This window comes from Heteronotia binoei, chromosome 4, assembly GCF_032191835.1.
Source record: "Heteronotia binoei isolate CCM8104 ecotype False Entrance Well chromosome 4, APGP_CSIRO_Hbin_v1, whole genome shotgun sequence".
Lineage (NCBI taxonomy): Eukaryota > Metazoa > Chordata > Lepidosauria > Squamata > Gekkonidae > Heteronotia > Heteronotia binoei.
In genome coordinates this window covers 35,174,806-35,190,742 of record NC_083226.1, presented here as the reverse complement: position 1 = coordinate 35,190,742, position 15,937 = coordinate 35,174,806, and the positions used below count along the sequence as shown (strand labels likewise).

General features: G+C 41.3%; 1 protein-coding gene across 6 annotated transcripts in view; it reads right to left on the bottom strand.

Annotated features, from left to right (window-relative positions):
- The window catches only part of ZNF462 (zinc finger protein 462), a 173,815-nt gene that overhangs the window by 128,457 nt on the left and 29,421 nt on the right, over positions 1–15,937 (bottom strand). Inside the window, exon 2 of one of the 6 annotated variants that reach the window (XM_060237110.1) lies at positions 3,006–3,140. The exons of the other annotated variants lie outside the window; for them this stretch is intronic. The gene's annotated coding sequence lies outside the window, so the exon portion shown is untranslated. The remainder of the gene's footprint in view (positions 1–3,005; positions 3,141–15,937) is intronic. 6 annotated transcript variants of the gene reach the window in all.

The following is a 15,937-nucleotide window of genomic DNA, read 5'->3' as shown; positions in this document are numbered from 1 at the left end:
AAAAAAGACTCCCTTGTTGCAGTTGGCTACCACTCTGCTCTCATGGTAGATTGCAATTCCCAGTTATTCCCGGGCTGGCATAGCAAGTTCCTAGTTCTAGGCATCATTCCCAGACTAGCAAGCATTTCCACAGATTATAAATATTGGAACTGCCTACACACAGGAAGATCAGGCTAAAACATAAGCACATCCCAATGGTGACAATGTCATTTTGTTACTACTGCTCCTTATGAAAACTATAAACAAACAGCAAATCAGAATTACAACATGGCAAAATTTAGGCTTTGTTTTGCTCAAGTAGCTGTGAGTGGTTTATGTTAAAAGGCCAAACCACAGAAGACCCTAGAAGTGCCACAAATTAGCAACTGAGCAATTTTTCTCTGGGATTCAGATATGTGGAGTCTGAACTTAGATTGCTACTGCAACACAGGGAGAAAAGGGAGGGGGTCTGACATGTTGTAAAAAAAGGGGGAACCAAAGGTTGGAAAACACCATGGGAGATTAAATCATCCCTTCTTTCATAGCATGGTGAAACCTCCTTTTGGGGCCCACATGAGTGGTATTTACAGGTGGGACAAAACCAAATGGGAGCGCATTCACTCAGTTCCCATCATCTTGTATATTTTACTGTGCAATCCTAAACAGAGTTACACTGTTCTAAGCCCACTGACTTCACTGGCCTTTTCCCACTGACACTGGTGGCCAAAGTCTAGTCAGAGCACCTCAAGCAGAGATATTGCCACCAAGGCTACCACCAAGGAGTTTTAGCAGGCAAAAATAGGCTTGAGTAGATACTTGTGAAAGGGAACTTCCATGTCTGAAGGCAGCAGTCCACTCAATACCAATGCTGGAGGTGGGGAAAACCAACAACAGGGGAAGTCTTTGGCTTTCATTCTCTGTAGGCCTTCTGCAGGCATCTGGACTAGATGATCCACTGGGCCTGCTCTTATGTAGTTTCCTTCTAAGAGAAATAACTAAGTTTATTCTTTAACCAACTCTTTTGGCTGTCCTTGGCAACCTGTATAGTTGTGGTCAAACAGGCTTGTATGCATTTATGTGCTATGTCTGGATCTTCAGGAAGGCAGCCTAGTATTTATTTTTAAACTCTAGATCTAAACACATGGCCCAGACATGCAATAGCTTCTTTCCTGCAAGTTGGATACCATTCCAATATCAAGTTTTTAATGTGCTCATGTGTGTCTGTGTGCCTGTGCTTCCCACTCCCAAATTTCATCAACCATACTCACTAAAGTTGTTTTCTGGGAAGGTAAGCAGCAATTCAAGAAGGATATTTGCCTCTTTGAAAGAAGAGGCCAAACAAGTTTCCCTTTTTGCCGTAATTACTTTATCATTCTGATTTCCCTTCTACCGTTTGTGCTCTTTCCAAGGTGAGGAGGCTGAGACCTTTATCAAATAGCATTTCAGATTATAATGTGATAATGTGTCTTAGTTTAATAAATTCACGTTAACTTTTTACTACCCTAAAATTAGACCAGTACAATCTGCAACTCATCAAGGCAATTAAAGCAACTATAGCCTACCTGCCATGTATTGGGACATTTATTTATTTATTTATTTAGGATTTATATCCCGCCCTTCCCACGAGTGGGCGCTCTTCAGGCGCTTCCGAGCCTTCCAGAAAGCTGGAAGCCACCTCAGAGACACTCTAGTGAAAAGGCACTTTTGCCATGGTGCCTTTTTGAGGTGGGTGGAGCGGCCTCAAGGACGGGGTGAGTATGGGATCGGGACATGAAAGATGCTTCACAGGTAAGGGATGTGGCTCAGTGATAGAGCCTCTGCTTGGCATGCAGAAGGTCCCAGGTTCAATACCCAGAATCTCTAGTTAAAAGGGCCGGGCAATAGGTGATGTGAAAGATCTTTGCCTAAGATCTTGGAAAGCCAATGCCAGTCTGAGTAGACAATACCAACTTTGATGGACCAACAATTTGATTTATTATAAGGCAGCTTAATGTGTTCACAGACATACACAGCAAAAATAGGTTTATTGAGCCATTATGAACTTTGGGGTAAGGGAACAGCATGGATAGTCACAAATGTACAAAACTGATGTGGACCAAAGTTACCCAGCAAGCGTCCATGGGAGAATGGGGATTTGAACCTGGACTTCCCATATCCAAGTTCGACATTTTGATGACTAGACCATGCAGACATAAGATATATCCCATTCATATCCATGGTTCTCACACTGTAGATGATAACAGACGGCCACTTTCAAGCCGCCCCGAATACAGCTGGCCGGAATAGAGTGCCCTGGAGCTTCCAGATGGCACTTGTAGAAAGGGGCGGGCTGTCGGCACCAGGGGAATGTCTGAAATGCTCATGCGTCCTGTTCGCGGCTCCCTGGGCACTCTTCAGGCGCTTCCGAGCCTTCCAGAAAGCTGGAAGCCACCTCAGAGACACTCTAGTGAAAAGGCACTTTTGCCATGGTGCCTTTTTGAGGTGGGTGGAGCGGCCTCAAGGACGGGGTGAGTATGGGATCGGGACACCCACCAGATGTCTGGAGGGGTTTTTTGGGTCGCCTCCTGAGGCATCTCTGGGTTGGCCCAAAGTGCCAGTCTGTTAGCAGCCTATGAGTCAGAATCCAAAAGTGGGTTGGGGTGCCCTTACAGGGGGGTCACAAAGGCAACACCAGGTCAGAGAAAAGTGACTTAGGAAGCAGGCTCAATGGTGAACTGGTGTTTGCCTTCGCAAACAGCCATAAAATACAGTCCACTGCTCAACATTGCTATGCAGTTATAAATTCTAAATAGGAGAAATAATAGAATATAAACTTGCCCAGTGCAAACTAAAATAAGATTTCTGAGCTATAAGACGGACAAGGGGACAGCAGCATGGAGTTTGTTTGCAAGACAGCCCTAAAGTTAATGAAGCAAGCATCACTTCAAAAAGCTCAAGAACCACTTCCATGGAGGTCTGAAGTTAAATGCTGCATATTTTCAAGCCTCTTTAAAGCAAGAGATGGTCAAAGGACAGTCGGCACTTACCGCTTAGATGAGTTGGGGAGTCAACAGTTTAGCCTGCTGATACATCACCAAACCTTAGCCTTTTTTGCCCAAACTTTGCTGATTTTGTATTACTCAACATGAGGCTGGAGAAGGGTTCCTAATTCCAGGTATGATCTAGATAGGCAGGTAGTTAGAGATGTCTTTGTTAAATATATTTGGACAGTTGACACCACACACACCAGGAGTGAAGTCAGTCTTGAAGGTGGCCCAGCACTTAAGCTAATACTGTTGTACTGTATTGTACTTAGTGGACCCTTAACAATGCTCTTGCCCCAGTACCCAGATTTCTCCAGTTGTCTGCAAGGCTAAAGTTACACTAGTTCACCAATCCTACATCTGCCTTTCTTAGAAGATGCAAGTTCGATCTGATTATATGCAATGAGCTTTTCCAAGAAAGGAACACTGCTACTAGTACTAAAGAACTGAAGTAATTTGATGATTTGATTTTTTTTGAGGGACTGATTGACCCTTTTTCATATTCTCCAGGAGGAAACTGCTCCGTGCTGCTCAGCTGTTTAAAGAGGCTTTCTTAGGCAGGCAGCCCTGGGTCCACTGCTCAAAAAATCCTCTTTAAGCAACTGTGTAAGGGGGCTTTCTTATGCAGCTGGACCCAAAGGCTTACTTCCCAGCTCTGGGCAGCCCAGCTATTTAAAGGGGCTTATTTGGATTCAACTCTGAGCCACTTAAACCTCTGTTTTCTGCTCTCCACTAAAAGCCAGAGAGCAGAAAGCAGTGGTTTAAATGGCTGAGTGAAAGGCAGCAGGGAGCAGAAAGCAGGGGTCACAAACCCATAGAAACTGATTTGGTTCACAAACCAACCTTCTAGTTCATATAGGTTCATGGTTCAGTTTATGCTTCAGCCACAAACCATGAACTGATCTGCAAAAATGTGATTTGTGTCCATCCCCACTAAAAAGCATCATCCCCCTGTGAAACCTACAGAGCAGCGCTGAAAATAAACAGGTTTTGTCTAGCCACCCAACTCTTATATATCTACATCAGCCAGCATTTGTTTCTACCTGATCACCTGGAAGGGTTTTTTTATTCTCTCAAACAGCCAAAACTAGGTACTTACATGATTGCATGTTTCCCTGATTCTCATTATACTTTGCATTCTTTCATGCACATATAATTAAAATGTATTTACATATAATTATTTCACCATATTCTTTTCCAGATAAATGATAAAAAATCAGCTTCCCAACTTTGCAATTAAGCCCAGTGTCTTATGGATAAACTGGTAGAGAAAAGAGGCTGTATGTTCAGAACTATCTTGAAATATATACATTGATTAACAATGCCTTTACCTTAAACATGTTATGGAGTAGGTTAATTGATCTGAAAGTTAAGAATATGGGTGAGGGTAATATGCCTTTCTAAACAGCAGCCAATGGTTCTTCCCTAAGTGACTCAAGTAATGACAGCATGCAGTCATGTTTTGGAAAAGCCAAAGGATTAAAACTGTATGTTATGTAACTAAAATTCAATAAAATAAGAAATTTGATCAGGAAACTTTTTAATAACCATTTTACTGATGCAAGCAGACTATTGCAAGCTAGGTGAATTCCATTCTCAAGCAAGCAAGCTTGTAAAAATGGAAGCTTCATCAGAAAGAACTGAGAGAACTTCTCAATTACTGGTCAGTCAGTCTCTCATGCACCGACTTGCCACACTTCAGATGTCCAAATGTAAAGCAGTATGAGAGCACCACTATTCACCTGCAAGAATGCTACAAAAACAGATGTGTAATTATCTGTAGACCCAGAAATAAGGTACAGCAGTCTCTAAGCCTTGGTCTAGAAACAAACTAAGGTAATGCAATCTAATCTTGTAGGAAAACCACAAATTACCAGCTGTTTAACCATATAAAATATAAGAATTTCTCTAAATTGTAGTCTATCACAACATTGCCCCCTTAACTACCATGCAATAACAAAGAAAATAAATACATATCTAAATTATACAGTGGAAACATATTGTCTATAAAAATTATTTTCACCAATTGATATAAATTACACTGTGCCCATCATTAACATCCCTCTGTTAATCATTCTGGAGTTCTGATCTTGTTAGTCAAAAGTCCCAATATCGGTATATCATGGATATTAAACTGCATGTATTTTCATTTGACTGAAGCCAGAACCAATGCCTTCTGAAACCTCTGGGAAGCCCCTTGGTCACAACAGTTAAAATGCAATACTTAACTAATCCCATGCAGAACTATACACTTTAAAGTCCACTGTAGTCAATGGGCTTAAAGGATGTAATTCTTCTTAGGACTGCACTGTGGTCACGTAATATCTTGAATAAAGACGTTCCACAATTATCTTCTTTTGATTCTAAACACAAGAGGATTCATTTTTCATGTTCACTCGACTCCCTGGCTGAAGTTTAGGAAGACCACAAGCTGTCTTGCAAAAATAATATTTTGGTTTCAGGTTCTAAATTTCCTTCAGCTTCCTGAGACCACAAGTATATTTAGTATATTTAGTTTCTGGTCACTGACCAGTCACAACTTGGTTCAAAGACTATAATGCTGGATCATTAACAGTTTCTTCTTTAATATGTTGCAGTTGCCAATGGAAGTCATAAGTACATTCATTTGTGTATTCAATAATTGTTTCATCTACCTGCATTGGCAAAAATCCAGTCCCTGTCAATAATTTTTCTTGCTTCTACAACATCAACATAAAACTTCTGATCCAAAATATTTTCAACTGTGGGTACTTGTTTTTGTGTGTACATTCTCAATTTGGCAGCACACCACAAAACAAATCTATATACTATTAGCCACATGTGGCCAAAATCTGTGGATAGCTAAATCCATGAATTGAGGCCACACAAATGCTAAAGATATTTTTCTGCATGCTTGGGGAACTTCCCAGGTATGGAGTAAAATCCCAAATCTTAACAAAAATGTATAAAGGTAAAGGTAGTCCCAAGTGCAAGCACCAATTGTTTCTGACTCTGGGGTGATGCCGCATCATGGTGTTTTCATGTCAGACTTTTACGGGATGGGTTGCCTTTGCCTTCCCCAGTCATCTACACAGTACCCCCAGCAAACTGGCTACTCATTTTACCGACCTCGGGAGGATGGAAGGTTGAGTCAACCTTAAGCCAGCTACCTGAACTCAGCTTCTGATGAGATCGAACTTAGGTCATGAGCAGAGCTTGGATTGCAGTACTGCAGCTTACCACACTGTGCCACGGGGGTCATAAAAATGCATAGGGGACTTTAAGTCCATCCCCCCAAGTACAACTGAATTGTTTGTGCACACACAGACAATGCTGCTACCTGATGAGCGCAGAGCTGCTACAGCCTGGCCCAGCAGCCACATCAGGCATGGCCTCAGTATTAAAGCACACTGCCAGCTGTGCTGGGCCTAGTTGTAGTGGGGGAGGCCACCTGCAAGTTGCTGCAGCCTGGTGGCAGTAGAAGAATGTGCTTGGGATTGCTGCAGCCTGGCTGCAGGAGGGGAGAAAGAGTTCCTGCAGCTGCTGCAGCATGGCAGCATTGGCAGAGGACACTCAGCAGCCACACTGGGCTCTGACACAGCAGAGCCAAGGTGAAGAAGGACTCCCAGCAGCCTGGCTGCAACAGCAGAGGACACCTAGCACCCACACCAGACTTGGCAGCAGCAGAGGAAGATGCCAGAAGCCAGGTCGAGCAGCAGTGAAGGAGGGTGCTGGGTTAATCCCCCTAAGTGAATTTCCTGCCCCCCATGTATAAGAGGGATCAGTAGCAATGGATGGAGGGATCTCCCTCCAGCAACTATTGTGGGTCTCCACTTGTGTGCTTCTAAGAGTTAAAACAGAGTTTCCAAAATGCCTTGTGCTGTTTAGGAATTTGCTGTATCCAACAGTTTTTAAATGCTTCTCTCTTGTCCATTTCCTCTCTAGCAATTGCTTGTTAAAAAGGTATTTTTGGTTTTGAAGATGGCTGCCCTGCACTTTACTCCTTTAAATTATGGATATAGGCAACACCTCCAACTGAATTCAGTTCTTTGGTTTGTGCTTTAAATCTGAAGAAGATAAATCCCACTTGGGAAGAATTCTCCAGTCCAGGAAACACCCTGGTGCCTTTTAAACAAGTCATGTCAGTTTCAATAATTTTTTCCCCCTTTGCCTGCCTTCCTGTGTTCCCTTCCCAGTTTTCTTCACAGAGCTTGCAAAATCCACCCCATTGCTTGAATCTCTTGTGACCCTGTGCTTTGAGAGCAGTCTTTTTACCCTTGCAATGCATGGCACTAGTTTCTGGTGGGCACTAGTACATTGCACTGGTTCTGCTGGGTTTGTAAAAAGCCCCCCCCCCTCACTGCCTTCAATTTCGACTGCAGAGATAGTGGCACTGGTTCTGCTGGGCTGGCAAAAATGCCCCCTTCACTTTCTACTACAGAGATTCTCTGGGACTTTGATTCTGTTCTGGTGGGCTTCTATTGCCCTTTGGTGTGTTGTTTTTTTTTGTCCCCCCCCCCAAAAAAAATGGAAAATGGAAGCTCCTTCTTTGGGGGGCTGTTACTTGGACCCCATAAATCAAATCCTCACCAAACCTGGAGAGCAGGTGGAAAAGAGACAGCCAGAGATCCCCGATGAGATTGGTGTCTCTAGCTTGCCAGGGGGTTATTCTAGTGCATTACAAACCTCACAAACAGGGCACACTACAAACCACAAAATGAACCAGTTTCCTGGTTTGTGCCCACCCCTAATTTTTACCTTCTGCAAACCAAAGTTATTACAAACATCCAATAATTCCTTTCCAGCAGCATACTAAAAAAAAAATGGAGATTTGATTTTATTGCTGTTCAACCCTGCTTCAATAGTCACTGAAGATGTCAACTCTTATTTTTTTTCTTTAATTATCTGCAATAGCCTCATAAAACTGCAGACTTGATCATGGGTGCAACATACCCATATTTACTAAGACTCCTGCTATTCAGCAGTACTTACGTAGATTTTTTGGGTGTGTGGCTCCCTTGTCTTCTGTTTCTAGGTTTAAAACAAGGAAGTTTTGTTTAATCTAGGTCATTCCTCATTCTCCACTTCTGACACCTGGTAATAGTCTTGGGTCCAAAGATAATGACCAACACAATGAGAAACTGCTTAAGGCAGTTTTAAAATGAAGAGCAAGCAAAAATATCTTATACTGCAGTTTCTAAGCCTTGTTATAGACAAAAACCAAGATCATGTGATCTTAGGGCATGTCTATAAATTACCAGTTCCTTAACACTATAAAATATAAGGGGATGTCTCTAAATTATAAGTTATTTCACTTTAGTTATGCTTCAGTACATTGTAGATGGCAAGCAGAATTTAATCCATCAAAACTGTACCCTAAGAGGCTGCATGCTTTACTCTTTCTTTTGTAAATTAAGACCTGGAAGTACTGGTTAGCAGCCCATTCAAGTTTCTGACAAACTAGGCATGAGTACCACAGCTGATCAGCCTTTCCTCATAGCCTCAACCCCTCTGCTCCACAAATCCCTAAATATAGAGCTGCTTCCTGTTACTTACATGCAACATTCCTCTTCTTGCCCTCCCCAAAACCTGCCTCTCTTCTCCCTTTTATTTGATCCTCTCTTCCTGCTGCCAAACAACCACACCTCTTCCTCCCTGTAACCCTTTCCTATCTCTAATGGAGACCACAGTTCTCTACACTTCTCATCTGGAGGCCAGATTACCTGTTTATAATGCTCTCTGAATTTCCAAAGCAGTGACAATTCAAATACAACAAAGGGGGTTTTGTGAACAAGCACATCTGTGAAGCAACAGTCTCCTAAAAAACAGTGTACAAATACTTATTCCCTGCTGAACCTTAAATATCATTGTTCATGTTCCAAAGAACTACTTCACTGTGGTGAAGAACTTAAGCATGTCCTGTCAATTGTTTTAAAAACAATTACTGATTACAGACCCCATTTTGTAATATAGACAGCTTAGGAAAGTTCTGTCAGGTCAGCAGTGGTTTGCTGTTTGGTGTGGGGAGATGATAGAGAAACAGAAGCCTGAAGCCTTCTTGTGTGTGTGTGGTGATAGTTAAGTGGTCTTAGAAAAGGAAATGTGAGCTATAATTCAGTCAGTCACGTACATCCTTATCCTGACTTTCATCCAAAGAGCTCAGGGTGGTTCATGCATGGCTCTTCCTTTCCCTGTTTTTAAAACTTAAGCTCGCAGCTTGAGAACCTAAGGCTGAACCTAGAATAACTGCACTAATATAACTAGCAACTTTCAAAACCCCTTTAACCATACTTATTCTTTCTTTATACTACCTTCATCACTGCAGTGCAGACTTAGTTTCACATTACCTCTATCCAGTCATCCTGTTGCTCTTTAGAAAATGAAATCAAATGGACAGCAGTCCACCACCACTCTCCAAATAACTGCCCAAATAAACCTGGTGACCACACACTTTAACAATCCATTCTAAATCTATGGTCTGTCTGTTTAGGATTGTCCTGTAAGATAAGATGGGAAAGAAATCTAATAAACAAGGACAGGAAACTTTACTTAGAAAGCAGTCACAGAAGAGTATCCAGAGAGGGACAGAAAGTAAAAGAAACATGTCTAGAGAATTTTGTTTTGTACCAATATGCATATCTTAAGGAAATTATTAAAGGAATTCACACAAAGTAGTTCTAAGTTGTTATTGTTGTTCAGTCACACAGTCGAGTCTGACTCTTTGCGACCCCATGGACAAAGTCACGCCAGGCTAAAACTAAAACTAAGACTAAAATACAAAAACACCGTATCACACACTATGCAACTTGTGCACTGCATTGCTATGAGCCTGCTTTGGTGGGGAGGACAGGATAAAAATCTAATACAATAAATAAATAAAATAAGTGCCAATAGAAAAGTTGATATTAATATAATGGAAGACAGGTCCTTGAGTGACTATCAGCCAGGATTCTCAGGTCCCATTATTCAGGTGTTCCCAGCTGCTTATTACTAAAACCTGAGACTGAAGAAAAACCCTGTGATTTCCAAAGGACAGGCCTGTGACCCATCAAGCCAAATGCAGTCTATTCAGCTCTGTATTCTGGGAGGCACATAGTAAAACTCAAAATGTTTCACCCCACAGGGTCACTGCACACAACTTGTGTGCTGCATTTTGTTTGTGCAGCCTCAAGAGGTGCTGGAAATTCTCTTTGTATATAAGCGTTTGCTCTCTTTGACACTTTGGGAAGGAAATATATCTGCTTCTTAGCTGTGGTTAGAGCAATGATGAGCCTCATGTGAACTCTGTGGTATAGGACAAAATGCGCTCTCTCAACTCACACATGCACATAGTGGCCAACAAAGCAGAAAAGCTTAAAATCTATATTGGCATACGTCTAAGAGATGCTAAGTATCAGAAGCCTGCTGCACTACATTCAAACTATTTTTTTTTCTGCTGAAGGCAGCAAACATACCATCTGGCAACGGCAGCACACAAAAGGCCAGGCCATTATGCATTTCTGCATGCTTCTCCTCTTCATTCCAGACAAAGCATTCTCCATACCAAAAAAGCAAACAAACCCCACATTTAGTGCCAGGAGCCAGACATTGCACTTTAGAGTGTGTTAGCAGGACTGGATATAATTCACATGTCCATTCCCCTTTGGGGGGAAGCCTTCACATTTGCTTTTTTACAAACACAGCAGCTGTCAGCATGGCCTGCATGAAAAATGTAGGGATCTCCTATGTGGACATACAAAACAGGATGCCCCTAAAGGTCTGCCATAACTCAGAAACCAAAGTCATGTCTTGGAAGTGTGCTTAAATCATATTCATACAGCTTGACTTCAGATCTGAAAGTGTGAAATGATAAACACAGAGGTCTTCACCAATTCCTCAGAAAAACTCAATCCCAGACCAATGGAGAAGGTGGCTCACATTCCAGGGCTTTTTTGTAGCAGGAACTCCTTTGCATATTAGACCACACACCCCTGATGTAGCCAATTCTCTTGGACCTTACAGTAGGCCCTGTACTAAGAGCCCTGTGACCTCTTGGAGGATTGGGGTGTGTGGCTTAATATACAGAAGAGTTCCTACTGTTAAAAACCACCGTTTTTATTAATCTACAGTTCAACTTTCCGAGGCCCTATACAACACTGACCCAAAGCATTTCCCTAGCTCCCTGTTTAAAAGAGCGTTGACTCTATGCATCTTTGCTTTTGTGATTATTCTTAACAGCAAACAAGAAAGAAATAATATTTGGGCTCCGAGAATAAAACAAAGAGAATGTCAAATTGGAATTTATTTTAAAAATGTATACTCTACCTCAGCTCAATAATATCAAGGTAGTTCACTATAGGGAAAAACCTATTATATATTTTTTTTCAAGATGCAAGCAACTCTTCAGCATTTTTAGGGATAATGCGCCAACCACAGGCTCTGGCTGCATTCATACAACAGAATAAGCAGTGGTTTGGTGAAACGGGTTTCTACAACAAGCTCTGATTAATCAGTTACATGTAAGTAACAAATTTAGGATTGTGCACAAACCCTGGTCCCAATTCTCGCATCCTCTCTGGCAGTCAACAGTGAGAACATCTCCCCTACACCACTGTCTCTGTGATCTAGCAGCTGCAAGAGGTGGTGCTTCTCAATAAACTGTATTTCATGAATTCAAGCATCACAACAAACCACAGCACAAAACTGTGATTACACACCAGCTACAAAGTCTAGTCTGAAATCTTAGAATAGTTCCTACCACCAAGCCCAAGTTTGCTTGGCCACTTACATATAGACATTATGATATACTAAGGTTTAATCAAAGCGAATGTCTGGCTGTAGACCGCTCTGCTTTGACAAGTAACATCTCAATCCCCTTCTGTCTTGTTTTAGTTCTGTAGATCAGGTGCATTCACACACACAGCAGGAGCTCTGGGAACAAGACAGGTGACTTCCTGATAGACATTACTCTGTAGACTTCAGCCCCACAATAGTGAGACCCACAGCTCTAAAAATGATTAAAACATGATGTGCTTGTGCCATTTTTACTTTTCCTTCCTAAACTGCACCCCCAACATAGAGAGGGAATTTTTTTAAGTCTCTCTTGCCAGCTGGAAAACATCCAGCTGAATTTCTGTCTCCCTACCTAGGTAGGTATAAAAACTGAGAAATTGGCAGAGGCACAGCCAACCAGCTTAGAGAAAAAATGTCCCATCCCTTTAAGAGAGTCAGTCTTAATATGTGGAATTAGGCATTGAAGCTTTTCACAGCATAAAAGTTTGTAACAACCTCTGGTGTATATATGTCTGTCTGTCTGTCTATCTATCATTACACCCAATTAAACATCTATTAAAGGCACAGGACATTTTTCTTCAGGCCAGTTGGCAATGCTAGGCATGCTCCTTTTGATGTGTGCCCTAAGGACCTTGGCTATTGGTTCACAGCCTGCAGACAATGTGTGAGTCAACCTCAAGGGATTGAGAACCTACTCATGATACAGCCTTGTGTGTGTTGTTTATTTAAATTATGAACACATGAAACTGCCCTATACAGAATCAGATCCTTGGTCCATCAAACTCAGTACTGTCTACTCAGAACGGCAGCAGCTTTCCAGGATCTCAGGCAGAGGTCCTTCACATTACTTACTGCCAGATCTTTGAACTGAAGATGCCAGCAATTGAACCTGGGACCATCTGCATGCCAAGCAGATGCTCTGTCAACTGAGCCAGAGCCTTTCCCCAAATTATATTTAAATATGATGTTAAAATTTTATTAACATGCCATTTTATGGTGATAGAAAGTATCACCTAATCTCAGTCAATTTATGTTGACCATGTAGGGCTTTCAAGAGAGGTTCAAAGGTGGAGGTTTGGCACTGACTGCCTCCATGTAGCAACCTTTGACTTCCTTGATGTTTTCCCATCCAAATACTATCCAGGGCTGACCTTGTTTAGCTTCTGATACCTGCCAAGATCAGGCTAGCCTGAGCCATCGGTTTAATATATTATATTTCTGTAAGGTGTTCTGGGTCCCCATTGGGGAAATAATAAGAATAACAGATTGACTGATTGATTGATTGATTGGATGAATGGATGGATGGATTAATTTTTTAAAATGGCGTTGAGAAGCTTTTACTGGCCTATACATTAGAACACAAGAATAGCAGCTATTACAATCTCTCAGAAAGCTCTGAAAAGTTGCTTGAATTTCTGATTGAAATTTTATCCTGATTATGTACTTCTATTTTTCTTCATAATTTATAACATTATGATAGACTGCCCTGAGGAGTCAATGGATCCATGCTTTGTGGAATATTATGTTTTAAAGTATTAATGCCTTTCTATACATGATACTACATGTGAGTTGCAAAAATTCAAATGAGGACAAGGAAGAGTTAATAGAATAAAATATGTTTTTAAAACACGTTTAATGAATTCAAACAATAAAATTCTAAGAGGGAGGAGGAGGAGGAGGAAGAAGAAGAAGAAGAAGAAGAAGAAGAAGAAGAAGAAGAAGAAGAAGAAGAAGAAGAAGAAGAAGAAGAAGAAGAAGAAGAAACTGGTTAAAATAATTTCCAAGCAAAGAAGAAGAAGTTGGTTAAAATAATTTCCAAGCAGCGAAGGATATCAAAAATGATTTTTTTAAAAAAATCTTCATTCCCTGGCAAAACAGAAACAATGGAGACAGTTAATGGACCAACTTCTGCAGCTGATGGCACAGAGAATGCCTCTCTTTGGCATTGAGCAAACTTTCCCCAAGGTCATAAAGCAGGCTAGTATCTCTAAATTCAAGTCTACTAGAAGGATTATTATGTTCTTCTCTACCTCTTAGCCTAATGAATACTTTGTAGGAAAACAATGACTTTTGCTCCTTTGTATTTTCATAGCAGCCAATATTGATCCCTATAAAACAAAACTGCTAGATTACATAAAGACTGAAAAATTCATGCACACATACCCAAAAGAGCATAACTTATAACACTCTCTCCCCCCCTTCTTTCAAATACACACACACATACATATATACATATGTTTAAATATTCAGTACTAGCTTGCAAATATTCTACATTCCAACCAGTAATTGTGTGATAGAACTCATAGATACAAAGGAAAAACCACCCACACAGAGTGTTTATAATCCAGTATCGCAAATAATTAAACATATTATGAGCCCACAAAAATGTCTCACTGGCCCATTTGCTCACACAAACTTTTGACAGTCACTTAGTGGAGAAAAAAAAAAAAGAACTTTTTAGAAACTTTCTCAACCTGGTTGCCAGGAACCACAGACCCACCCTGAATAACCACTTATTCCAACAGGAATTTGCTTGAGTATTTTATTCTCTAGTTGGAACCTACCACATGCAAGGATAATGAACGGTGCAAAATGTTTTTATATGGCTTTAAACTTTCTATGACATTCTCATCCTTCAAACACACACACACATAAATGCAGCACCTTCCAAAATATGTCAGCAAAGTTCCATGAGAGATGTGACTTTCCCTGCTCTTGTTTAGAGCATATACTTCTATCAGACTGCATTCTAGGAAGCACACAGCAATAGAACTAGGTCAACCATTAACCAAATAAAATGGGTAGCTGCACTGCAGAGGATGCCCTTCAAAAGGTTGCCTAACCAACTAGCTAATTTAACATGTGACCTTCACTAAGGCTGAATCTCATGGCTTCCATACATTTCATTTAATACTCTTGATCTCTCAATGTTAGAAGTCTCTTAGCCATGCCAGCTCTCAGATAGTCAAGTATGCACATCGAAATGAAAAGGAAAAGACAAGAAGATGAAATCCTAGATCAGCGTCATCAAGAGTTCTAACAATATTCAGCGCTCACCTACATAGTACGCTTAGTCACGAGAACCACAACCCAGCTTTTCCCCCACAACCACACAACAGCTGCTGGGAACTTCCTTCCCAAAGCACCACTTGGCTCAGTTCAAATCTAGACTGTACACCATGGGAGAAGCGGCTCCCCTCCTTAACCATTGTTCCAAGACAAAATGGGCTAAGAGGCATTTTTTGCACAAATGCAGGGCTGTATGTAAACTGGAGCCAGTTTGGTGTAGTGGTTAGGAGTGGTGGACTCTAATCTGGAGAACCGGGTTTGATTCCCCAATCCTCCAGATGCAGCTGTTGGGTGACCTTGGGTCATCCACAAGTTCCCTCAGAGATGTTCTTTCAAGAGCAGCTCTCAAAGAGCTCTCTCAGCCCCACCTACCTCACAAGGTATCTTTTGTGAGGAGAGGAAAGGAAGGTGATTGTAAACTGCCATGAGACTTTGTGTGAAGGGCAGGGTATAAATCCAATATCTTCTTCCTTCCCAATCCTGCATCCCAATCCAAATGGGGTCAAGTGGCACTAAGGTAAAATCCGCACATCTTCCATGCGGCTGTGGAGAAAGCCAGGCAGTTCTGAGAAGCCTCAATCTGATTCATTGGGCCTTAATTTGATCTTTCAGGCCTACTCTGGATGCTGACAAATATAATAATATCCTGCATATGATGAGAGGCTGGTCTGGTCAACATCAGACATCTATGAGCCATCACACACTGGATGTAGTGCGCAGTGAGTTCACACACTATGCAAGTCACCTCACCGGATAGCTGAAATTCCCCACTTCCATAAAGGGATGGATAAAATGGTGAGTCTATTGTAAATCCATGCAGTAGGTCAAAGTGACAATGAATTTAAACAACTCAGTGTAACTTCTGAGTAAACCAGGATTTACACTACATGTTACAGATTTAGACTGAATACTGAGAAAGTACAATCAGATTTTTACTGATATATTTACAGCACCTGATTTCCAACCTTTTACTTTTGTCCTCATACCAACCTAAGAAATAGTGAGTGAGTCACCCTAGGTCACTAATTATCCACACAAGAATTTAGGCATATGTCTTCCTGATTCAAGACAACACTTTATGCCTTATACCATACGGGCTCTTGAGTCCAAAAATA